This window comes from Macrotis lagotis, chromosome 1 (assembly GCF_037893015.1).
Source record: "Macrotis lagotis isolate mMagLag1 chromosome 1, bilby.v1.9.chrom.fasta, whole genome shotgun sequence".
Lineage (NCBI taxonomy): Eukaryota > Metazoa > Chordata > Mammalia > Peramelemorphia > Peramelidae > Macrotis > Macrotis lagotis.
In genome coordinates this window covers 209196689-209223542 of record NC_133658.1, presented here as the reverse complement: position 1 = coordinate 209223542, position 26854 = coordinate 209196689, and the positions used below count along the sequence as shown (strand labels likewise).

Sequence of the window (26854 nt, the reverse complement as noted above, 5' to 3'; positions counted from 1 at the left end):
CAACTACACTGACAGTTTTCCCAGTATTCAACCAATCATGTATTCCTGGAATAAATCCTGATTAATCATAATGTATTAACCTTGTGATAACTTACTGTAATTGCTTTGCTAAGATTTTATTTAGAATTTTTGCATCCACATTCATAAGGAAAATTCATCTATAATTTTCTTTCTCTGTTTTGACTCTTCCTGATTTAGGTATCAGCATCATATATCATAGATGGAATTAGGCAGAGTTCCATCTTCACCTATTTTCCCAAAGATTTTATGTATAATAGGAAGCAATTGTTCCTTAAATGTTTGCTAGAATTCACTTGTGAATGCACCTGGCCCTAGAGATTTTTTTCATTATAGTCTTGTTAAATTTCTTTTTTCTGAGGTAGGGTTATTTAGGTTTTCAATTTCCTCTTCAATTAACCTGGGCAACTTATATTTTTTGTAAATATTCATCCATTTCATTTAGATTATCAAATTTATTGGCATACAGTTGGGCAAAATAGTTCTGAATTATTACTGTAATTTTTTCCTCGTTGGTGATAAGTTCACCTTTTTCATTTTTGATACTAATTGTAATGTGATTTGTTTCTTTCTTTTTTTAATCAAATTAAGCAAAGGTCTATCTATTTTATTGTTTTTTTCATAAAACCAACTTTTGGTTTTATTTATTAGTTCAATAGTTTTCCTTGTTTTTGATTTTAGTAATTTCTCCATTAATTTTTAGAATTTCTAATTTAGTATTTAAATGGATATTTTTAATTTGTTCTTTCTCTAAATTTTTAGTTGTATGCTTAGTTTATTTATTTCCTCTTTCTCTTGTAAGCATTTAGAGATATAATATATTCCCTAATAACTGCTTTGGCTGTTTTCCATAAGTTTTTTTTTTTTAGTTTTTTGCAAGGCAAACAGGGTTAAGTGGCTTGCCCAAGGCCACACAGCTAGGTAATTATTAACTGTCTGAGACTGGATTTGAACCCAGATACTCCTGATTCCAAGGCTGGTGCTTTATCCACTATGCCACCTAGCCACCCCATAAGTTTTTGTATGTTGTCACATTATTGTCATTGTCGAGGATAAAACAATTAATCCTATCCATAATTTTTTGTTTGATCCACTCATTCTTTAAAATGAGGTTATTTAATTTCCAATTATTTTTAGATATCCTCTCAATGGCCCTTTATTACATGTGATTTTTATTGCATTATAGTCTGAAAAAGGAACTATTCACTATATCTAAAATTTGTTGTGAGGTTTTTAATGCCCTAATTCATGGTCAATTTTTGTGAAGGTGTCAAGTTCTAGAGAAAAAAAGAGGTATATTCTATTTACTTCCTTAACTTCCTTCTTGTTTATTTTATGTTTAGATCTATCTAATTCTGAGAGAGGGTGGTTGAGGTCTCCCACCAGAAGAATTTTGATGTCAGTGTGTTCCTGTAACTCATTCAGCTTCTCCTCTATAAATTTGGATGCTATATCATTTGATACACACATTTAGTATTGAAAGTGTTTCATTGTCTGTGGTATCTTTTAGGAGGATATAGTTTCCTTTATTATCTCTTTTAATGAGATCTATTTTTGCTGCTGCTTTTTCCTGAGATAAGGATCACTACTCCTACCTTTTTCACTTCAGCTGAAGCATAATATATTCTACTCCATCCTTTTGCCTTTACTCTATATGTATTTCTCTGCTTCCAATGGATTTTTCGCAAGCATCACATTGTAGCACATTTTGATTTTTAATCCACTCTACTATCCACTTAGATTTTATTAGAGAGTTCATCGTATTTACATTAAAAGTTAGAATTACTAACTCTTTATTGTCCTCCATGCTAACTTCACTCTGTATGTGTTTTTCCCCCTTTTTTCACCTTATCCCTATTTCCCAGTATTTTGCTTCTGAATACCACTTCCTTCAGTGTCTTTGCCCCCTTATATCCAACCCCTCTCCCCTTTCTTTCCCCTTTCCCTTTTCCCCTTCTTCCCCAATTCTTTGTGTCAGTTCCTCTTTCCCTCCCATCTCCTCCTTTCCCCTCTTAATACTTAAAAGATAAGTTTCTAAACTTAATTAAGTGTGTGTGTGTGTGTGTGTGTGTGTGTGTGTGTGTGTGTGTGTGTTAATCCTTCTTTGAACCAAATATAATGATAGTTAGATTCAGGCAGTTCTCACCTACTCCTCTCTTCCTCTCTATTTCACTAGGTCATTTGCACCTCTTCATGTTATATAATTTACCACATTCAATCACCTCTATCCTCCCATCAGTTTTCCCTTTTAAAGTAGACATTATTTTTAAATCATTGCATCAGAGTAACAGACATGTCATGAGTTTCCATTACTTCTGGCTAAATATATTCTCTCTAATAGAGTTACAATTCTCAAGAGTTATGAGAATCTTTCTCTCAGGTGGGTATATAGTCAGTTTCATCTTACTGGATAACAGGGTTTTTTTCTTTTCCCTTTTTAATCTTTTCATGTATCTCTTGAGTCTCCTTTCTGAAGTCTAACTTTTATACTTAACTGTTGTCTTTTTCATTAGGAAAAGTTGTAACTCTCAAATTTCATTAAATCTCCATCTTTTCCCTGCATGAGAAGGCTCAGTTTTGCCAGATAGGGAATTCTTATCTGCATTCCAAGCTCCTTTGCTCTTTGGAAGATCAGATTCCAGGCCCTTAGATCCCTTAATGTTGATGTAGCCAGATCCATTGTAATCCTTACTGTGGCTCATTGGTATTTATATTGTTGATTTCTGGCTGTCTGCAGGATTTTCTCTTTTGTCTGATAGTTCTGGAGTTTGGCCACAATATTCCTTGGTGTTTTCATTTTGGGATCTCTTTCAGGAGATGATTGATATATTATTTCAATTGCTATTTTTACCCTCCAGATCCAGGATATTAGTGTAATTATCCCTCACTATATCCTGAAGTATAGAAACCAGGTTTTTTTATCCACAATATTTTCAGGAAGTCCAGTGATTCTTTTGGATCTCCTCTGGATTTATTCTCCAGGTCAGTTGTTTTGGCAATGAGGTATTTTACATTTTCTTCTATTTTTTTGAATTTTTGGTTTTGATTAACAGATTTCTGTTGTTTCATGAAGTCATTAGTTGCCACAGATTCCAATCTTTTTGTTAGAGAAGAATTTTCTTCATTTGCCTTTTGCAACAACTTATCAAATTAGTCGATTCTATTTTTGAAGGAGTTTTCCACTTGCCTAATTATGGTTTTGAGAAAATAATTTTCTTTTTTGTACTTGTCCAATTCTATTTTCATTTTCTTGTTGCAAGATGATAATTTTTCTCTTCCAAAGTGTTTTTTTCTCTTGTGTTTCTTTTTCCAATTGATTTTTAAACTACTTCCTGATCTCTTCTAAGAAGTCATTCTGGGCTAGAGATCAATTCATATTCTCCTCTGAATTTCTAACACTCTCTGAATTAAGATCCTTGTTTTCAAGGTAACTTTCAGTGGACTTCTCTTTCAATGACTTTTCTTCATTTTCCTAGGATCTTGTGTTGGAGGAGGGAGCTGGTTCAAAGACCTTTGGTGTTGAAATTCCTAGAGGCTTTGCTCACTGTCTATGACCTTGATCAGTGGCCCACTCATTAAGCCTAGAGGGGTTGGGTGGACAACAATAAGATCTGGGTTATTCCTGAACAAAGTGAGCTGGGCCTCAGGCTATTCAGTTAATCTACTTAATCCTCAATTAGCACTAGGGGAGGTCTGCTGTCCACACCTGAGACTGAGGTCATGGGGGGGATGAGTTTATTACTGTGTCAGTTCTGGGAAGAATCACTTTCTCCCACAGGAATGTTGGGGGGGGGTACTGAAAACATGGGGACTTTGGTGAAAAAACAGGGACCCATGGCCCTAGTCTTCCAGACCAGCCAAGCTGACCCTTTAAATGTCTAGCTCCCTTGCTGGAGCTCCCCCACCCTTTACAATAGATGTTTCCAGGCCAGAGCTCTACTTGCCACTGCACACACAGCAAATGCTTGTGCTGTTCCCTGGTTAGTCCCAGGCCTTACCCTGCTGCCCCTGCATTGGCTCTCAGGCTCTCTGTCCCAGGTCACCCACACTCTATTGTCAGATGTTCTTCTCCTAGGTTCTTCTCTGGGTTCTGTGGATCCAAATTTTGTTAAGAGGCTTGGTTCATTCTACTTCTGTGGGAAAGACCACCAGAAGAGATTAAGACAGTGCCTGGTTTCTCTCTTCCATCTTGGCCAGAAGTCCTTTTCAATTCTTTAAAGGTATTTTCCTAGATTTTTCTGTTTGCCCTCACATAATATGCCCTTAATTGCATTTTGTTTATTTATGCTCTATCTTATATCCTTAGGAACAATAATAACACACACACACACACACACACATACACACAAACACACACACACAGAGACACACACATATTTTCTCAGTAGATTTTAAACTTTTCAAATGCAAGTAATCATATTTTTTCAAATTGTTGAATCCCCAATATCAAACATAGGGTTTTATATATAGTAGATAAGTAGTAAATATATTATTCAGTTCAATTCAATAAGCATTTATCTAATACCTACTCTAAGCAAAATATTGTGTTAAATACTGAGGGATATAAAGATGAAATTTGAAAGAAAAAATGTTTTCCCTTAGTGAGTAATATATTCTCTTAAGGTATCTAAACAAGTGAATAAATAAACACAAAACAATTTTAAGGAGAACAACAGTAATTATAGAAAGTTCCCTTTGGAATCTGACATATAAACTGAGCTTTGAAGAGAATAATGACAACTTTGGAGCCTTAGATGGATCAGTTACAGTCCCATGGTAGAATCAGAAGTCAAAGAATGGGTTAAAAAGAAAATTCAAATAGAATTAGAAACTAAGGTTCTAGATAGCCTTTTCTAAGAGTTTCCCTTTGAGGGGAAAAGATGCAAGAAGGTTATTTGTAGAAATGACAGAGTGAAATGAAGATTTTTAAGATTAAGAGTGTTTTACTAGTTTGGAGGCAATCTGGAAATAACCACCTGCTGATAGAGGTGAAAGGGGACAATTCCAAGAGAGGGGGGTGAATGTGAGATCAAGGGCATAGCTACAGGATCTGTCTTTAGCAAAGAGGTTAGTTATTTTTAGTTACAGACTAGAGTAAAAGAAGAGATAAGGAAGAAAAAAGGTAATATAGTGATTCTAGAATATAAAAATAGGAGAGAAGATGAGGTTCAGTATTGAATGGTCAACATTTTCTCAGTAAAGTAGTAATCAAAGTCTTCTGTTAAAGGGGGAGGGGGAGAAGCAATATGGGAAGCTTGAGGAAAGGAAAAGGAAAAAAAGTTTGTAATATCCTCAATAGAGTTATATCTGAGAAAGTGATTGGCTGAGGTAGAATTAATTGAACTATGAGAAGTGAATAGCAATGGGAATGGAAATAGAATGATATATAATTGTTGAGAGTAAATTAACATTAATTCAGATACTTTTCTATCATTAGACATCTGGAGTCACTATTAAACTAGAGTAGCATGCTTCCTATTGGCAGCTCCAGAAATGTATAGAATTTTTTTCTTTTCTGTACCTTTTATTACACTGTACTTCTTGTGAGAAATTTTACATTTTCAAGTATTTATAAGAATTTATATTATTCATTCCTCACTGTATATGTATAAGGTAAGATGCTCATAGGCTTTGAAGAGTAAATGGAAGCCTGAGGCCAAATGAATGGCAGTCAGATAGAAAGAAGCTGAGTTCTTTATTATTATTTACTACCTTTGTTTCATAAATATAAAAAGTAAACCAATTTGTTTTTACCCTTAATCTCCCAAGTAGTCAGTGTTAGATTCCCTTAATCTCTTAAAATGCTCAGGATTTTATGAAAAGTTTTTTTCAAATAACTTAGTCCATCTCTAAGTTGAAATGTCTTATAAATTGTGCATAGGTCTTCATATAGCATTTCTATTTGGGTGTCTTTAAAACATGCCTCCTGTACAACTTCATTCACTCAAGTTTCAACCAGATTGAACGAGTTGATGTTCCTCATTTTCATCTAGATTTCTTATACTTCCATGGATTTACATAGGTCAACTCCCATGACTGTGTTACATGACTTCCTCATAATTACTTGTTACTTTAATTTTACCCCTGGTTCAGGTGATACCTCATGAAATCATTCTTGCTTCTGCTAACTGAAATTGATTTTTCCTATCTCAAATTTTACTAAACATTTTCATCTTTATATATCCCTTGACCATTTTACTTTGCCTTCTTTATCATATTTATTGTCCTAGTTTGTTAAAAACATTCATCTACTCAATGACATTCTTCTACATTTATTGGGATTTGAACTGTTATGAGGAATCAAATATTTATTTTATTTTTTTCAACAAGCATTTATTGTCTATGTAGTTCAAAGTACTGTACCAGGCACTAGAGATATAAAGAATCATCTCTGCCATCAAAGAACCTAGACTTTACAAGAGAGATGCAACATGAATAGATTACAGATAAAACTTATATACACAGAAAGTAAATGTGGCAAATTTGACAGAGTCATTCTAGATTCTAGAAAGAAAGATCCAAATCCCACATCAGACTATGACCCTGAGAAAATACTAATTTGTTTTTGCAGAATTTTCCTCACCTGGAAATTGCCTACCCAGATCCATTCTCTATTCTTAAATGTATAAATTTTTCTTCATAATACAGAGAGAATTAGAGTATCAAAAATATTGAGGGAGGTGGGGGAGAAAGGAAGGCTGTCAGGAAATAGAACATAAGTAGTGCTATAAAGGGACTAAGGTTTCTGAGGAAGGAAAGCATTCCAGACTTTGTCATGTCATGACTATGAAAGATCCAATGTAGCATAAAGAGTAGAGCAGTCTGACTGAGGAAGAGAATGTATGAGGGAAGAGCAGTACAAAATTAGATTGGAAAGTCTTTAAAATACACAGCTGTGAAGAAGAGTGTAAAAACATTGGGTTTAGACTTAAGTAGAATAGGCTTAAAAAGATTGATACTTTCTAGCTGGATGACTATAGCCATTTCTCTATTTCTCAGTATCCTTTTTTGTATAATGAACAGGTTGGCTGTAGGATCATCCAATTCTAAAAAATCTATGAACCTGTGAATTTGAGTCATCACTGTTCCAGTGTCCCTTGGCAGTTAAATGATTCAATGCATAAAGAGCTGGGTCTTGAGATAAGAAGATGTGAATTCAAATCCAGCCTTAAACACATTGTAACTATGTGACCCTGGACAAGTCATTTAATCTCTGCCTCAGTTTCCTCACCCATAAAATGGGGTTAATAAAAGCATTTCCCTCCCAGATCATATTTATAAAGTGCTTAGCATAGAGTCTGGCAAATAGTAAGAACTCTTTTTTAATTATTCTTAAGGAGTTTTTATTGGTCACCAGGGAAGTTCCTTGTCTGGTTTGGGAATTGAGAATCTTCTCAGCAGAGAGGGGCTCAGGGTAAGAGTCCTAGGTCACACCAGTGAAGATTAGAGGATCTTAAGAGAGATGACTCCAATGGGTATAGGCAAGGTGAAAAGGTGGGGAAATCATGTTATCATCTTCATGATAATATGATCATCTTCATGATCTCCAGTGGGGAACTCAGGTCTAAAATCCTCACCTGAGATTACAAAGTCTACAAATCAATGGAAAGATCAGTCTTCTGAATTCTACTTCCATGTTTCTGTTTTTTTAATAACTACACCAAGCAAAAAAAATAGAAGCAACTACAAGAAAAAGCACAATGTGTACTTTTATAGTACTTTTTCTCTAATACTAAATTGCTACAACCTTAAAAGAAGTGAAGTTAATTGGAATTTATGTGTAAATTTTTTCTTTTTTAATGAAAAAATAGACTTAATGCATAATTTACATGCAGACAGGCAGAAATCCCACAAAGAGAAGTTATGGGGCAGGAGCTGGGAGAAGAGTTTAATAAAAATAAACCCTTTTATTAAGTAAAAGTTGTACTTATATGGCATACAGTAAGCTATCCAACTTCCAAATGTAGTATAAAACTAGGGAAATAGTCACAATTTGGTCTTCAAAGTTGCATCCTCAGATAAGATCAGCAACTTTCGTGGACATTTCATTAATTAGAGTTAAATAGTACAGTTCAATATCCCTGAGAATATGGATGCCATCATTCTTTACAAAATTAACCTCCTCACCCTTTTGACCATATCGACTGGATCTTCCAATTCTGTGTATGTATAACTCTTTCATGATAGACTCTCTCTCTCTTTGGGGGGCATGTCTCCATGCATTGATGAAACAGTAAAGTTGGTTTCTCTCATTTTCCCTGTCAGCCATTTTATCTTCCTCTTGGTATTACAAAAATATGACTGCTTGAATGATGGTCAAGGTATCATAAAGATCATACAAAGTATGAAATTTCCATTCTTACATTTCTACTGCCACAAAAAAAACTGATTCCTTTGAGAGTTGATTCATCATGCTTTACCAAGATGTGAATTGGATCAGTCAGGTATTTATTGTTCATTTCTAAAATCTCATGAGGCAATGTGGCACTTATCAAAACCACCTGAGGAGCTGGAGGCAAGTATCTGTGCACATTGTAAATTGGTTCCTTGAACCCCTTATTAAGCATTTCATTAGCTCTATCCAAAACCAACATCTTGATAGCATGGTTTCTTAAACTTCTTCAATGAATCATATCAACACAAGACCTGCTACAACATGCTGCTCACAATCCAATTCCCTGATATCCTCACTAACATTTGTCCCCCCCCCCACAAATCAGACATGACATTGGACATTCATATAATCACCATGAGAAAGACACTTTTGAATTTGTACTGCTAAGTCCCTGGTTGGGGGCTAAGATTGGATTTCTCGCACCTGAATATCCAAATACTGAAAAACTAAAATGCTAAATGTTGGTGTTTTGCCTGTACCAGAATGTAAGTATGCAATGATGTCTTTACTTTAATAATTTTGCTAGCACTCTGTTTGCTAGCACTCTGTTGGATAACTGGTTTCTCAAAAATCATAGGCGTGGATGCATCACAGCAGGTCTTCCCACAAACCCATCATGCTGAAGGTGGGGATCACAACCACCTCTTCCCTAGTCTCAAATTCTACTTTGGTCCTGACTTCCTCTTTAGCAGACGTTTCTTCACAGAGCCTGAAGTAGCCCATGGTTGTGGCAGTCATACTGCCCTGGAAGCCTGAAAAAGGCTAGGTGAGAGCAGGGAGCTGCAAGGGTGCACCAGCCCAAACCCCAGAAAGATAAGCATAGAAGACCATAAGAACTCTTTAAATATTAATTCCCTTCTACCTTGTTCCCTTCTCTTCTCTTCCTCTTCCCTTTCACTCTCTGGCACACAGGCAGTGTTAGACCAGCATTTCTTAAGTAATCATGAGTCAAGCAGATAAAAGGACAAGAGCAAAAGACAGTCCCTGACTTCAAGAAACTTACGTTTAAGAAACTGGGAAGAAAAATGTAAAGAATCATCTGAGACCAGGGTCAAAGGTAAACCAGACCAAAAAGAAAGAAGAAAGACCAAAATGCAGGAAGGTCAAAATGTTTTTAATTGATATTTCATTTAATTTTTCCAATTACATGCTATAGTAGTTTTTAACATTAATTCATTTGAAAATTTATGAATTATACATTTTTTACACCCTCCCCTCCTCTCATTCCCTTGGCAATGAACAGTCTGATTAAATTGCATGTGTATATTTGTGTTTAACATATTTACATATTAGTCATTTTGTGTAAGAGGAATTAGGACTAAATGAAAAGAAAGAAAAGCATGAGATAGGAAGTAAAAAAAATGTTTTTAAAAAGTGAACATATAAAAAATTTCAGATTCTGTGATTTATTGGGGTTTTTCCCTCTCTGGATGTGAATAACATTGGCTAAAGAGGTCTCTCAGGGTTGTCCTTGATCTCTGAACTGCTGAGAGGAACTGTATCCATCATAGTTGATCAAATCACAATGTTGGTTTACTTGGTTCTATTCCCATGAAGGCCAACACTGCTAGATAATGGCATTGGTAAATAAGAACACTAATAAAAATTCTGGCGTTAGTAGGTTTCCTTCTTTTTGAATTTTGTTATGTGTAGAACAAGAACGCTTCATATAACCTAATGAAGAGCTCATATCAAAGATAGGATGACTTCTATACCCTAATGATATGGAGAACAGTAGAATAAAATCACAGCTAACTACTGAAAAGATGCTGTAAGGTTTTGAAAGTTTTACCTGTCTTCTATTTCTCTTTTATTTACATAGGAAAACCTATTCAAAGTTTAGAGTCAGATGAAAAATATACACAGTTGGCTTATATGTATACTGATGATTAAAACTTCTGTGCCTAGGTAAATGTCTTTGCAAATAAAAAATTAAAAAATATTATAATGACAGACCTTTTCCAACTCCTTAATCCCTTCTTTTAATTATTTCCTATTTATCCTGTACATACCTTGTTTTACATGTATTTTTTGGCTTATTGTTTCCCTCATTAGATAGCAAACTCCCTGAGGGCAGAGACTGCTTTTTTGCATCTTTTTGTAAGCCTTGTGTTTAGTCCAGGGCTTATAGTTGGCTCTTATTAAATATTTATTGATTGAATGGTTGGAGAATTGACTTAAAATAGTCCACCATCATGACAATATGTAAATTCATACATGACTAAAACATTATATTAGCAATTTAACAATTCATATCCTCTTTTGTATGTTAAAAAGGGTAGACAGGAAGCCAAGAATACTTGAGTTAAGAATCCATCTTAATATTCTCTGCTCCTTAATTTTTCCATTGGTAAGTTAGGGAAACAATAGCTGTAGCTCTACATAAGATTATTTTGTCTCAAATGAAATAAGGTATGTAAAGTGCTATGAAAATTTTGAGGTGTTATATGAATGACAATTATTATTACAAAATCCTTGGCTCTGGTGCTCAGATGGCCACTTTTGTATTAATCCACTCATGAGATTTTCTTCAGTCACAGATGCAGCCCTGCCCCCTAAGGTCTCCCAGGCTTTTGGTCTCTGGCAGAGCTCCACTCTTCAGGATCTTCCAGCTGTTTCCTGACAGCTCCACAATTCCTCCTCTCATGCTTCAGAGACCCTATCCTAGAAATCTCCAAAACAAAATTAAATAAAATATGTGTTTCATCTTATGTTGTTCTATTAGTTGGTTCTCTGTACATTTTTGGAGAGTTTCCTAGTATGCAATATATAAAAATACATTTGGATTCTATTTTTACAGTTACTTCTATAAAAACCTGGGAAGCCTATTCACTTATAGTTACTATTAAAAAATCAGATTCCACACTCTATAAGTTGTTTATAATACCGTCTGGAGATATATGTATATATATATAGTGTGTGTGTGTGTGTGTGTGTGTGTATGTGTGTGTGTATAGGCATTTGTGGTTTGTGGTGTTTGGTATCTATTGAGTAGTAATTATTTTATCAAAACAAATATTTTATAATACACTTTTTTTTGTAAAGAAAAAACACCTTTGACTTAACTTTGCCTTTTCTAAGATATCACCTAAATTTGAGAATTTCCTGATGGAACTTGACAGACTGGCAATTGTATTTAAGATCATACATTCCAAGTGAGACTTTAGAAATCATCTAGTCTAACCCCTTCATTTTACAGATAAAGAAACTGATTCTCAGAGAGGTTGAGGGCCTTGTCTCATTTCATACAAGGAGAAAGTAAAAGACTTAGAATTTAAATCTGGGTCCTCTAAAATCAAGCCCAGCATTCTTTCCATTGTTCCAATTTTACTTATATGTGTCACAACACTTTCACATACATTATTTCATTTGTTATATACATAAGACAGGTATAAATTAGGTAAGACAGGTATAAATTATGCTCATTTAACAAATGAGAAATAGAATATGTCAGGCTAAGATCAAACACTTAAGAGTAGATTCAAGGCTGTGGTGACATTTCCTTCCACACATTGCCTTGGGATGTTATTGGTAACCATTTTATGTAAGTGTCCTTCCCTGTGGAGTTAGGTTTTTCAATGACTATCATTTCAATGTTCCTAAAATAACTATGCTTCAGAACCTTATTAGTGGCATTCTTATCTAATGTGACACATAACAAACCTGTAACTACAAATTCTGGCAACTGAATTAAGAATAAGGGGGACTTATGTAGATATTGGTTAGTTTTGAAAAGCTAACAAGATAAGGTTGGTCCAAAGAAAATTTAAGAGAGGAATAAAAAGCCTAGAGATGCTATCCTTTATTTAAGTTTTATAACACCAATAGTAGTCATAGCAGGAGAAATGGAGCCCTTCCCCCCAGGTGTCTAAGTAATGATCCATTTTTCCTACATAGGACAGTTACTCCCAAAGGCCCTCAGACCTTTAAGCCACCAAATAGAGAGAAAAGTCTGCTTGTGTATGCATTTGATGGGGAGAATGAAGGAGTTGGTGGGGGGGCATGTGGGAAGTATAGAAGTTATCTCCTTCAGCCCTGGGGTGAGATGAGAACATGGTGTTTCCTTAATTCATTTTCAAAGATAAGTGAAACTTTAGACTTTGGCTCTGGCTCTTTAGGATAATTATCTTCAGTTTTAATGGGAATCCTTATAGTAATATTTCCTGAGTATTTTCCTTCAATTAATCACCAAGCATTTACTTAACTCCTATGCATGTTGATGCGGATTCCAAGAAAAAATAAGCATAGCGGTAAGGTCTTCAAGGAAATTACATTCTAATAAGCGAGAAGGATAAGTAGCTATAAGATAAATATTCCACAAAGGCATAATATTTGTCCATTAATAGAACTCTTTTTAATGTGCAATTAGATCAAAAGAATTGAATTAACTTAAGAAAATGCAGAGAAGAAGAAGTCAGAGCAATGCAGAAGAATCACTGACTACATTAATAGAGTGGTTAGAAAAACAGAGGTGTATTGATTGCCCTTTGAAGGGATAATTTTAACATCTACATCCAATAGTTAACTTGTCAGCCATTGTTACTGATGAGGACAATGAAGGTTGTCTATATTGGGTGCCTGAACAAAAGTTCTACTTGTCCAAACCTAGTTCTGGGTCTGTAAGCCTACAATAAATCCTAGATATTCGAATCAAGGGATTCTAGATTATCCCTTGAGTATGGTGACCTAAAGACCGAGACTGTTTTTCACTTGTCATATCCATACATATGGCACTTTTAAAAGGGGAAATGACATAACCTGTCCACCCATTTAGGTTGACAAGCTATAGAGATCCTAAGGCAATGAGGTTGCTTTAGATTTAGTCAGTGAAATAGCTTATATTAAGCTCTAAACATGAACCAGAAATTTAATTAAGCAAAGGAAATTCAAGAAAATGGCAAAGATATTTTAGCTGGAAAATGAATACAAACAACTATATATTTACAAGTTATAGGTACTATAAATGGGAAGTAATTTCAGGAGGAAAATACTAAAGGGGGAGTGGGAAGGGCGTCTTGCTTAAAGGAGAATTTGATTTCAGTCTTGTAAAAGACTCAGGAGACAGATGAGGAAGAAGAGTGTTCCAAACATGAGGGACAGCCAGTAAAAAAATGTCATGGATTTGGGAAATTGATTGTCATGTGAGAGAAAGACAGCAAAAAGGCCAGTATTATTTGATCAAATAATTTATGGAGAAGCATAAAGTATAACAATCCTGGAAAAGTAGGAAGGGGTCCATTTATGAAGGGCTTTAAAAGTTAGAGTATTTTATATTTGATCTTAAAATTACAAGGCAATTTCTGTAATTTGTGTGGGAAGGAAGGGTAATTTGACAAAGTCAAATTCATACATAATTCAATTTAAATTCAGATCAGGAAACACTTATTAAGCACATTCTATGATCCAATCTCTGGATAATAAGCACTGGGGAATTAACAGGAAAAAATAAAGATTGTCCCTGTCCTTAAGGATTCCAATCTATTTGGGGAAGACAATGCAGAAAAGGAAGCTGAAAATTGGGGTACTTAAGGACTTCCAGGGTAGAGAAAAGATGGCAATATGAAGCTAACATGTTTCCAGAGATTCTCCCTACCAAAAATAAATGAAGCCTCTGAACTGACATTCATGCCACAGATACCACCAAGAAAAAGAGAATATACAAATAAGTTTTTCAATGGTAGGGATCTCCAGTGAAGGTCTGTCTCTTTGAGGGAAAAGGAAGGCAGGGGAACAGGAAAGCCAATGGGAGGATTTAGCTACAGTGGAGTCCATGTCCTAATAGCTTGACAACAGCAGAGGTTCCAGCAGCTGCATGGCAAGCCAGGAGGGAGGATCCCACCCCCAAACAAAATCTGAATCCTGGTAATAGCTGGGCAAAAGATAAGACTGGGTTGAGAGCAAACCACAGCTAAGTCAGAACCTGGAAACAAAAGAGGAAATAAAGCTGTGCAAAGGCAAGGCCTAGACTACATAGGCAACATCTTGGCCATAACAAGTCAGGGATCAGACTCCAGTCCCAGTAAAAAAACATTTTTGGATCTATACTCCCTATACTACAGGAGCAGAGTTTAAACAACAAAGATGAGCAAAAAAGCTAAAAAAGTGCCCACTATAGAAAACTACTTTGAAGATGAAAATGATCACAATGCCATGTCAGAGAAAAAAATCAGTGAAAAATCATTCAAAGGAGAAGAGTCAAAACAGTCTATGAATTGCCCTCAAATCCAGAAGTTCATAGAAGAACGGAAAAAAAATTTAAAAACCAGAGAAGAAAGGAAGAAGAAAAACAGAAAGAAGAAATGAGAGCCATGCAGGACAATTATGAAAAATTGACCAGAGAATTCAACATCTTTAAAAGGAAACGCAAAAGGAAATTAAAGAAAATAAAACTCTAAAATTCGAATTGAACAAATAGAAACCAATTGATCTAAGAGACTACAAGATTCTATCAAACAAAATAAAAAGGTTGAAAAAATTGAATAAGATGTAAAGTACCTTTTAGGAAAAATGAACAACCTGGAAATTAGATTCAGGAGCAATAATCTACCAATCATTGGAATACTAGAAAGCCTAGATCAAAAAAGAATCTGGAAAATATCATGCTGGAAATTATTAGTAAAATCTTTCCAAATCTGCTAAAAGAAGAAGACACTATAACTATCGAATGAATACACAGATCCCTTCCAGAAAGAGACCTAGGGAAATATCTCCAAGGGCTGTTAAGCTAAATTCCAGAATTCTCAAATGAGGAAAGAATGCTGCAATAACAAAAAGGAAACATTTTAAATGCAAGTCAGATTCACCCAGGATCTATCAGCCTCAACACTGAAGGATTGGAAGATCTGAAAGTTGGGTCTTGTCTTTCCATTGAAGAGTTCCAAGCTGACATCACTATGTTTGAGACATAAAGCCCTGATAAAAAACAAGGGTGTTAAGTCTAAACTGAAATGTCTTATTATCCTTTGATCCACTTCATTTCTGCTGTGCTGGCATCACTTAGCACTTTCTCTGATAAGGGCATCATAAGATGGGCATCCTGAGTCAGTATTCCACATAACTTATAGTCATTTAGGGGTGGCTAGGTAGTGCAGTGGATAAAGCACTGGCCCTGTAGTCAGGAGTACCTGGGTTCAAATCCAGTCTCAGACAATTAATAATTACCTAGCTGGGTGGCCTTAGGCAAGCCACTTAACCCCATTTGCCTTGCAAAAACCTAAAAAAAAAAAACCAAAAAAACTTATAGTCATTTCTACAGTTCTTGAGACCCTCAGAACCTCCCAGTACTTAAAGCCCTTAAGATTCTTCTAGTTAATTAAATCCAGTTTGACTTAAACCTTACTTCACTTAACAAGGGGTTAAGTACTATAGGTGGGGAGGAGGGGAAGAGTAAAGTGTGAGAGAAAATAGACTTGGTGGGAGGGGTACAAATAGTTCTTGAAACAATTTGACTTTGGATGATGCTTTGACTCATGAGGATTTCATGTCTTTGGAGGGTATTTAAAAAGGGGTTAAGGAAAAAATGATTATAGTTTGATGTAATCCAAGACTCTTGAAAAATGTATTTCTAATGAGACAGAAGAGGGGAGAGTACTTAATGACTTGAAGGCAATGTTACTTATCAGACAATCAAAAAATGCATCAATCAATGTGTACTGGTACTTTGATAAAAAATTTGAGGTTGCCACAAAATCAGTTAATCAAACTGTGATTGATAATACCTGATTAATACTACTTGAGTGATAAATAACACCAGGTGAAGAGGCACAAAGATTTATTATTTTAGAAGGAAAGAAGAGAGATTGTGAATACTGAGTAAATTCTATTCAATATATTTAACCCAAGTAGAGAATAAGATATATTCCCACTTGAGTTTAAAAATCTATTCTGCTCTACAGGGAAGGGGAGGGGGCAAGGGAAGGAAAAGATAAGGGAGGAAGGGATAGATAAAAGGGAAGGTGAAGGTATAAGTAAAAATGAACTGAAAACTAAATTTTAAAAGAAAAGTTAAAGGGGAAAGGGAGTAAAATTTTGGTGAGGAGGAATAAGAGGAAAGGAAAGAGAAAAATATAAAGGGGAAAAAGATAGCATAGTGGGAAAGGTACTACAGGTAATGAAGATATATCATTATTAAATATATGTGCACTTAGTGGTATAGCATCCAAATTCCTAGAAGAAAAGTTAAATGGGTAAAAGGATATGAATAGAGAGTTTTCAAATGAAGAAATTAAAGCTATATATAATCATATCAAAAATGCTCCAAATCATCATTGATATAGAAATGCAAACTAAAACAACAATGAAGTATCATTTCACATATACCAGATTGGCCAAGATGAGAAAAATGCAAAATGTTCGAAGTTGGAGAGATTGTGGGAGGATTGGGACACTTGATGTATTGTTAGTGGAGTTGTGAACAGATACAACCTTTCTGAAGAGCAATATGGAACTATGCCCAAAGAGCAATGAAACTTCATACGACTTAGCAATTCTAATTCTAGGTGTATATCCAGAAGAAATTATAGAAAAAGGAGAAAAGTCCTACATGTTCCAAAATATTCATAGCAACTCTTTTTGCAGTGGCAAAGAATTGGAAATTGAAGGGATGCCCATAAATTGGGGAATGACTAAACAAGTTATCATACATGAAAACTATGTAATATTATTGTTCTATAAGAAACTATAAAGGGTTGGACTCTAGAGAAGTATGGAATGACTTATGGGATCTTATGCTGAGTGAAGGGAGCAGAACCAAGAAAATAATGTACACATTAACAGTGTTGTTGTTAATGTACACATTAACAACAACACTGTGGGATGAACAACTTGATGGAAGAAGCTCCTCTTAACAGTTCAGAGAACTAGAATAACCTTATTAAATTGACTATGGACAATATTATCTCCATCCAGAGGAAGAAAAACAAAGCAAAAAACCAGCAAAACAAAACAAAATAAAGCAATCCTTCAGAATCCGATGAACGCTTTATAAAAATTATTTCTTATATATCTCTTTCCTTTAATTCTAATTCCTCATAGTGAAAATAACTAATCTGTAAACATGTTTATCAAAAAATGCACGTATGATGCTAATCTGACAGTTTGCTGCTGAGGGGAGGGAGGTAGAAAGTGAGGGTATAAGGAAATTTTAGAACTTAAAAATTTACATGTGTATGTAGATGAAAAATTTTTTAATTTTTAAAAAGGAATGTAAAAAAAGGAAAATTTGAGTGAATTACAAGGAGACACACATAGCAAAATTTCAATAATAGGGATCTCAAACTCTCTATCATAGAACCAGAAGAATCTAAATACAAAATTATTAAGAAGGAAGTTAAGAATGTGAATAAAATCTTAGAAAACTTAGATATGATAGAACTCTGGAGAAAACATAATGGGGATGGAAAATAATATAACTTTTTCCTTATAGTAGATGGGATCTATACTAAAATTAATCATGTACTAGGGCAATAAAAACCTCTTAATCAAATACAGAAAAGCAGAAATAATAAATGCATACTTCTAAGACCATGATGCAATAAAAATTATATATGATAAAATTCATGGAAAGAGAAACTAAAAACTAATTGAAAACTAAATAATATAATTTAAATAAATGTTTAATCAAACAACAAATCATAGAAATAATAATTATATATAAGAAAAGGATTATGATGAGAAATCATGCCAAAATGTATGGGATGCAGCCAAAGCAGATTTGAAGGAAAACTTTATATCTCTAAATGCCTATATGAATACAATAAAGAGATCATTGAATTGAGTATACAACTAAAAAGTTTGAAAAAGAACAAATTAAAGATCCCAATTAACTATCAAATTAGAAATTTTGAAAATCAAGGAAGAGATTAATAAAATTAAAAGCAAGAAAATAATTGATCTCTTAAATAAAACTGAGTTGGTTTTATGAAAAAGTAATAAAATAAATGAACATTTGAATAATCTGATTAAAAAATAAAGAAGATAAAATTACTAGTATCAAAATGAAAAGGGAGGACTAACCACCAATGAGGAGGAAATTAAAGAAATTATTTGGGATTCTTTTGCCCAACTTTATGCCAATAAATTTGGTAATCTGGATGAAATGGATGAATATTTACAAAATGCAATCTGCCCTGATTAACAGAAGAGGAAATAATATACTTAACCCCATTTCAAAAAAAGCAGTTGAAGAAACTATCAATAAACTCCCTAAGAAAAAGTCTCCAGGTCCAAATGGATTTACAAGTGAATTCTACCAAATATTCAAGGAATAATTAATTCCTATTCTACATAAGCTATTTTAAAAAATAAGAGAACTTCTACCAAATTCCTTTTATGATACCAACATGGTGCTGAGACCTAAAGCAGGAAGAACCAAGACAGACAAAGAAAATTACAAGCCAATCTCTCTAATGAACATTGATGTAAAAATCTTAATTAAAATTTTAGCAATGAGATTGCACCAAGTTATTACTAGGACAATATACCATGACCAAGTAGGATTTATGCCATGTAGGCAGGGCTGGCTCTATGTTAGGAAAACACTCAGCATAATAGAATATATCAATAGCAAAGGCAAAAAATATCACATAATTTTCTCGATATATGCTGAAAAACCCTTTGATAAAATACATCCATTCCTATAAAAAACACTAGAAAGTTTAGAATAAATGGAGTTTTCCTTAAAAATAATAGGTAGTATCAATCAAAAAAAAAAAACAGCAACAAGTATTATATGTAATAAAGATAAACTAGGAGCATTTCCAATGAAACAAGAATGTCTATGATCACTGTTCCTATTCATTATAGTTTTAGAAATTTTAGTTCTAACAATAAGAGAAGAAAAAAGAAATTGAAGAAATCAGGAAACAAAGCTTTCCATTCTTTGCAGATGATGTGATGGTATACCTGGAGAACCCGAGTAAATCATCTAAAAATCTCCTTGAAAGAATTAACAAATTCAGCAAAGTAGCAGGATATAAAATAAACCCACATAAATCAGCATCAAGAACAACAAAGCCCAAGAGGAAGAGATAGAAAGAGAAATTCCATTTCAAGTAACTGTAGATAACATCAAATTCTTGGAAATCTATCTCCAAAGACAAACCCAGAAACTGTATGAACAAAACCATAAAGCAGTTCTCACCCAAATAAAGTCATAACTAAATAATTGGAAAAATGTCAAATGCTTATAGTTAAGTCAAGCTAATATTATAAAAACAATTCTACCCATTTTAAATTCCTTATTTAGTTACATACCAATCAAACTACCAAGTAACTATTTTGATGACCTAGAAAAAAATAGTAACCAAATTCATCTGGAGCAACAAGGTCAAGTATAGCAAGGGAACTGATGGAAAAACTGTAAAGGAGGGTGACCTAGCTCTTCCAAGTCTAAAACAATACTATAAAGCAGCAGTCATCAAAACTGCCTGGTACTGGTTAAGAAACAGACTAATGGATCAATGAATTAGGATAGGTTCAAAAGAAATGGTAGTAAATGACTCCATAATACAATGTTTGACAAGCTCAAGTTTCTGGGATAAGAACTCACTGTCAAAAATTGTTGAGAAACTGGAAAAATAGTATGGCAAAATCTTGGTATAGGCTCACAACTCATACCCTATACCAAAATAAATTCAAAATGGGTACAGGATTTAGTCATAAAGGGTGACACCATAGATGAATTAATAGACCAAGTATTACTCTATCTGAACTATGGAAAGGGGACAAATTTATCACCATACAAGAAATAGAGTACATTATAAACTGCAAAATGAATGATTTTGACTACATTAAATTACAAAAATTTTGCACTAATAAAATCAATGCTGCCAAAATAGAAGGAAAGCAGAAAGTGGGGAAACAATCTTTGCAACTAGGAGTTCTAATAAAGTTCTCATGTCTTAAATATATAGAGATTACATCAAATTTATAAGGTTGCAAGTCATTCCCCAATTGATAAATGGTCAAAGGATATGAATGACAGTTTTCAAATGGAGAAATTAAAGATATATAAAATAATATGGGAAAAATGCTCCAAATTATTATTGACTACAGAAATGCAAATTAAAGCAACAAAGAGGTATCACCTCACACCAGTCAGATTGGCTAAGATGACAAAAAGGGGAAATGATCAATATTGGGGAGTTTGAGAGGATTGGGATGTTGATGCATTGCTGGTAGAGTTGCAAACTGATCCAACCGTTCTGGAGAGCATTATGGAGCTATGTCCAAAGAACAATAAAACTGTTCCTACTCTTTGATCCAGCAATCCCAATTCCATGCCTATACCCAGAAGGAATAAAAAAATGGGAAAAGTCCCATATGTTCTAAAATATTTAGAGCTTTTTTTAGTGGCAAAGAATTGGACATTGAGGGGATGCTCATCTGTTGGGGAATGGTAAAGTAAGTTATAGTACATTAATATTATGGAATATTATTGTTCCATAAGCAACCATACAAGTTTGAACTCTAGTGAAGCATGGAAGGAATTACAGAGCTGATGCTGAGCAATGGGAGCAGAAGCAAGAGAACAATCTACACATTATCAAGAACATGGTGAGATGATCAACTTGATCGAAGTAGCTACTCTCAGAGTTCAGAGAGCTAGGACAGCCCTATTAGTCAGCTATGGACAATACTATTCCATCCAAAGGAAGAAAATGGAGGCACTATAGAGTACCCAGAGTTGGGGAAATCAAAAGAAGGGCAGATGTTTATATAGTCAAAACTATGCAGATTGGCTGATGGAAAATAAAGAGTGAAGATCAATTTAGGAATATCATTGACAGCTATATGAAGAATGGACTGGAAAAGGGAGGCTCCTGAAGCAGAAAGTATCCAGTCAGTTAATAAACTTTTATTAAGGGCCTTCTTTGTGTCCATTAATGTACTAAAGAATGAGAATTCAAAAAGTGCTGCCTCCAGTTCTGGCTCTTTATCTATTTTGCCATATAATTGGCCATTCTACTTAAGTACTGATTAATTTTTAAGGAGAAATCCAGTGGCAGCTATGTGGTATAGTGGACAAAGTGTGGACCTGGAGTTAGAAACAATCTGAACTCAAATCTAGATTCAGATACTTTTTAGCTGCATGACCTTGGTCAAGTCATTTGACCACTAATTTCCTCAATTATAACATGGCAATAATAATAATATCTCACACAGCTTTTCTAAGGATCAAATCAGCTACTATTTATAGAGATTTTAGGCACACAGTAGACAATATATTAATGCATAACCCCCCCCCCATTCTCAGTGTAAATTTTAGGCTGGGGTCAGGAGGGCAACCATGAATAGATTTAACTCTAAGATCCTGAAAGTAAAAGTCACCACTCCTATTGGAACCCAACATATTTTTCCTGGTAGATAAAGAATAAACAAATAAATGAATAAAGAGACAACTGGATAGGTGAGCTGACAGATACACACATACGTCCATAATACACACAGAAAGTAATACATAAGATACATGTAAGCATGCATGTATAAATATATAAATAGATGAATAATGACAAAATTGATAAATAAATGGGTAAAAGGATAAATGAATGAAGGAATTTAAATCCATGTGATTGTGTATTTATACATGCATATATGCTTTATATAATGTGTGTTATATATTTTATGTGTATAAATTATATATGTATATTCAATACACACATATATGTATTCAAAATCCAATCCTGTATGCAAAGATTCATACAAGTACCATAGCCAGAAAAGTCTTCATGCAGGATACAATTTCTGACTAATGACTGAAAAGAAGATGAGAAACATGGTTTAGAAGACAAGAGGTGGTGACTGTGTGACTAGGCACCTGTGCAAAACCTGTGTAATTTGGACAGTCTTAAACTATTCCTATAATACTTCACTTATATGTAATATTTTCCTTTGAATATCATCCCTAGTAAATCCCCTAATCACAAATAGGTCTTTTCATTAAAAGGTAGTTAATGTCCTGTTCTTTTGGTGCTAAGAAGTTTAAATTGAGTAGGAAAGAGTGCTGGACTTAGAGTCAGAACAGATCAGCGTACAAATTCCGACAAAACTACCAAGACTCTTCATAGAGATGGAGCAGTGGATAGAGCACTGACCTTGGAAACAGGAGGACAGGAGATGAAATCCAGCCTTTGACACTTACTTATTGTGAGACCTTGGGCAAGTAACTTAACCCTAATTCCCTGGCATCCAGGGCCAGTCATCCTGATTCATATCTGTCCACTGGACCTGGATGGCTCTGGAGGAGAAAGTGAGGCTGGTGACTTACTTAGCACAGCATCCCCTCACTCAAATCCAATTCATGTGCTTGTCATGGTTATCACCTCCTTGATTTTATGGTCTTCCTTGAAGATGGAGGATAACCATTATCATAACTCTAGGTCTCAGTAGTCTTATCTGTCTAATGTCTAATATTATGCATTTTATTTCATATGATACAAAGTTTTCACAATAACAAGTCACATTTATTTTTGTATTTTCACAGAAGCAACAAAGGGGCATATGGTAGGTATGAATTGAGCTAGGTAATATAATGAGGTATAATCAATGGATATCCTAAACACTGACATGGTTTCCAGGCAATGTTAAAAGAATCAAAAGTTCCACAGTACATTCATGAAGTACAATCACAAAACCCCTCTTTGAGGAGATATAGATAAGTTTAATGATCTGTCTCATTGGGAGGAATACTGACAATAATGAATTCACAGATTCCATTATATTTCTGAATTATTGCATAATTTTTAGATATTCTCATTCCCATTCCACACATGGGAAGTCAAAGCTCATAAAAGTTAAGAGATATACCTGTTTCAGAAATATAATTTAATCATAGCTTTTCTTGCTGTAAGTCAAGAGTTCAACAATGATATCACATTGCCTTTAGAGTACTCTATATAATATGTTGCTAACCTTAAAATATTACATAAATTTTGTTAGTATTTATATGCATTTTGAAGTGGTTTTGAATCAAGCTGTACCATTACAGCAGAAACAAAATAATTTTATTTTATTTTTATTTTATTTATTTCCTCAAAAAATAATTGTTAAAATTGGATCTCTACTAAAATCCAAAATTACTTAATACTAACATCTACTTAATCTAAAATTTACTCTTGAAATTATATTAAATAACTGTGCATCACATATCACTGCTCAAATTTTGTCACCTCTTTTAAATCTAATTCAATGAATTTTTTAAAGAATTAATATGCTTTAACCCCACAGGTCTTCCTTAAAGACCTTCTGATTTCAGCTTCAATTCAATCCTCAAGGAATACCACCTGAAGATAAGAAAATGGGTTTCCATCTAGGAGCCAGGAAAGCAAATGAAAGACATTGAAAACTGGCAAATTAATCCATTACACTGCAGTGTGAGGTGGATGGCAAACAGAAAAATAACATTTGTTAGAGTTCCTCTTTTCCCCAATCCACCAAACCCTATAATCCTGGTGTAGCTAATGTTCCAGATATCCTATTACAAGGGAGAAGTTTCATAAAAATTCAAAATATAGAAACTTTCCTTCTATCTCCTTAGCTCAGTTGTGTATTTCTGATCGTTGTATTTTTGTTTTGAGTTTTATTGGTCATATTCTTACCCCCCTCCCCAATCGACTCACATACACACCTCTACGTGCAAAAAAGAGGGTGGGGAATTGTTTTTAATTGTTTATTTGTTCGATTAAATTTGAGTATTCCCTATATGGCAATGGATAAAATAGATTTAGAGTCAGAAATAAGTATTTTTTGAATGCTCTGACAATTACTGTTTGGTCATGATTATACAAATTTCACTCAGTTTCAGCTTTTTCGTCATCTATAAAGAAGGATAAGGGATACCTACAGAACATCACAGAATAGTTGTTGGGATCAAATAAGAAAATGAATTGAAAAAATCTTTTGAAACCTTATAGCATTACTTAGATCAATGTCTATTATTAAAGTGACTTTTTAAGCCCATGACTTTGGGTCACCTATTCCTTAGATTTAAAAATAGTTTGCTTCTGACCCTAAAACTAAAGTATGAACAGAGCATTGGGGGTAAGAAATTAATAATAACTGCAAAGAGAGTGTGTGTGTGTGTGTGTGTGTGTGTGTGTGTGTGTGTGTGTGTGTGTTTAAATAGTATAACCTGGGAAATGAAAAGGGGTCTTGATTTGTATATAGTCCTGAATTCTAATACCAACTCTTCCATTAACAGATGTTCTTTCTGATCTTCAATTTCTTGCTGATCTTTCAGTATTTTGCTGTATGAAATGGCAAATGATGGATTCAGAGAAACCTGAGATTATTTTTAAGAACTGATACAGAATGTTGAACCAAGGTAACTACTCAATGATCATAAACCATTGAAAACGATTTTCAAAAACTTAATAACTCTGATGAGACCAATGAACAATCAGAACTAGAGAAAACTGATGATGAAACATGTCTTCCTCCTCTTAGTGGAGAAATGAGTTATATTTATAATGCTTATATGTTTTGCTTTACATCTCTTATAAAGGAGGGGCTTTTGTGGGAGGGTTATAATTAGGAAAGAGGGGCTTAATGCTGGTGATAAAAGGGGAAGAAAGATTCAAAGAAGTATTTATAGAACTTGGACAGAATAGTGGAAGACAGTTATGAGTAGGACATCTTTGCTATTTCTTTTGGATAGAATTGGAATTGCTGGATATCAAAGGGTGTGAACAATTTTATTGCTCTTTGGGCATTGTTCCATATTGTTCCCCAGAAAGACTGAATTCATTCACAACTCCACCCAGCACTCAATGTCCCAATCCTCCCACACTGATCTTCAACATTGATCATCTTCCCTTTTTCTCACCTGGGTTAATATAATAGGTATGAGATGATAGTTCCTTGTTGTTTCTCTAGTCAATAATGATTTGCAGCATTTTTTCCATATGATTATATAATTATATAAATATATAATTTCTTCATTTGAAAACTCTGTTAATATCCTTTATCATTTGGGGAATGAATTGTGACTTTATAAATTTGATGCAATTCTCTATGTATTTTAGAAATGAGACCTTTATCAGAACTCCTTGTGAAGATTGTTTCCCAGCTTTCTACTTTTCTTCTAATTTTGGCAGCATTGATTTTCTTAATGCTAAAGCTCTTAAATTTAATATAGTCAAAATCATTCATTTTGCAATTTATAATTTGCTTTAATTCTTACTTTAAGAATTCCTAAAAAAACATTAGAACATATTAAGTAACTTCAAATTTGTAACATGTTAGAACCAAACAATATAATTTCTTTGAAGTTACAAAAGTATCACATAACTAATAAATATATATATATATATATATGTATATATATTCCCTTCCACAAACATGTGATGATAGTTGATAAGGGACAAAGATTACAAACTTTCTTCCTTTGCCAGCAAAAGACTTTGTGAGATTTGTTGACAATTATCAATACTGAACAGCAAAACATATCAGATAAAATTTAGTACAATATTTCTTTCCCAAAAGAAATCAGTATATATATCATATATGATTCAACATTCCCAAATTCCTTGACATACAATTTATCCCAATTTTATTTTCCTTCTTAATAACACATATAAATTTTCAAGACTTGTTACAAAACTTTCAAAAGTGACTAAATTACTCTCATTTAGCTCTCAGAAAACCCAAACTACATTTAACTCAGGTAACTATTTCAGATCTGATTTACACACACACAGACAGGCACAGGCACAAACAAAAGAAACAATTCTTTTGTATAAAGGTTTCAAATTTATCAAAGTGAAATTGTTGAACACCTTGACCAGTACCATATCTCAGAATACAGAGACATTTTCCTACCTCCAGGATGATGGAGAGATGTGCAAGCATCATACTGATGTTTAAATATGCACATACACACACACACACACACACATATTGATATATTGATATATTGATATATTTTTGAATGTATCAATTAAGACCAGTCAAAAAAATAACTTTTAGAATCAATCAGAATTTCTTGAGGAACCTCATATATATTATTAAGATTTTGAAGTAGTTAACTAATAGTTAAAATCGAATGCATTATTAAGTAACTTTATAAAGTTCAAATCCAATTACTCTATTACAGAGTTATTAGTTATTAGCACAGGTTTAATTAAAAGAGGAAATCTGAATTTTCTAATTCCAGAAAAAGTTACCTTTCCCCCTTTTCTTTAACTAATTGACCAAGAGGCCACTCAATCAATCTGCCCATTTCACCTTCCCCCTCCCAAGGGTGACGTTTTCTCAGCCCAGGTTGTATCTTTAGGGAATGGGGCTTGGAATTGAAAACATGGTTATTGCCCAATCCCCCCTCCTCCCCAAACCAGGAAGAAGGCATGGGGGTCCTCTGTTTTCTAAAACAAGTTTTGAGGAGCCTTACCTTTCCTGCAGTGATGCATGCATTCAATCTAAGACATAGGTTTGAGATTCAAAGTT

General features: G+C 34.0%; 1 pseudogene; it reads right to left on the bottom strand.

Moving 5' to 3' along the window:
* Positions 1 to 8032: 8032 nt before the first annotated feature.
* Positions 8033 to 9135, bottom strand: LOC141521368 (eukaryotic initiation factor 4A-III-like; annotated as a pseudogene).
* Positions 9136 to 26854: the final 17719 nt, after the last annotated feature.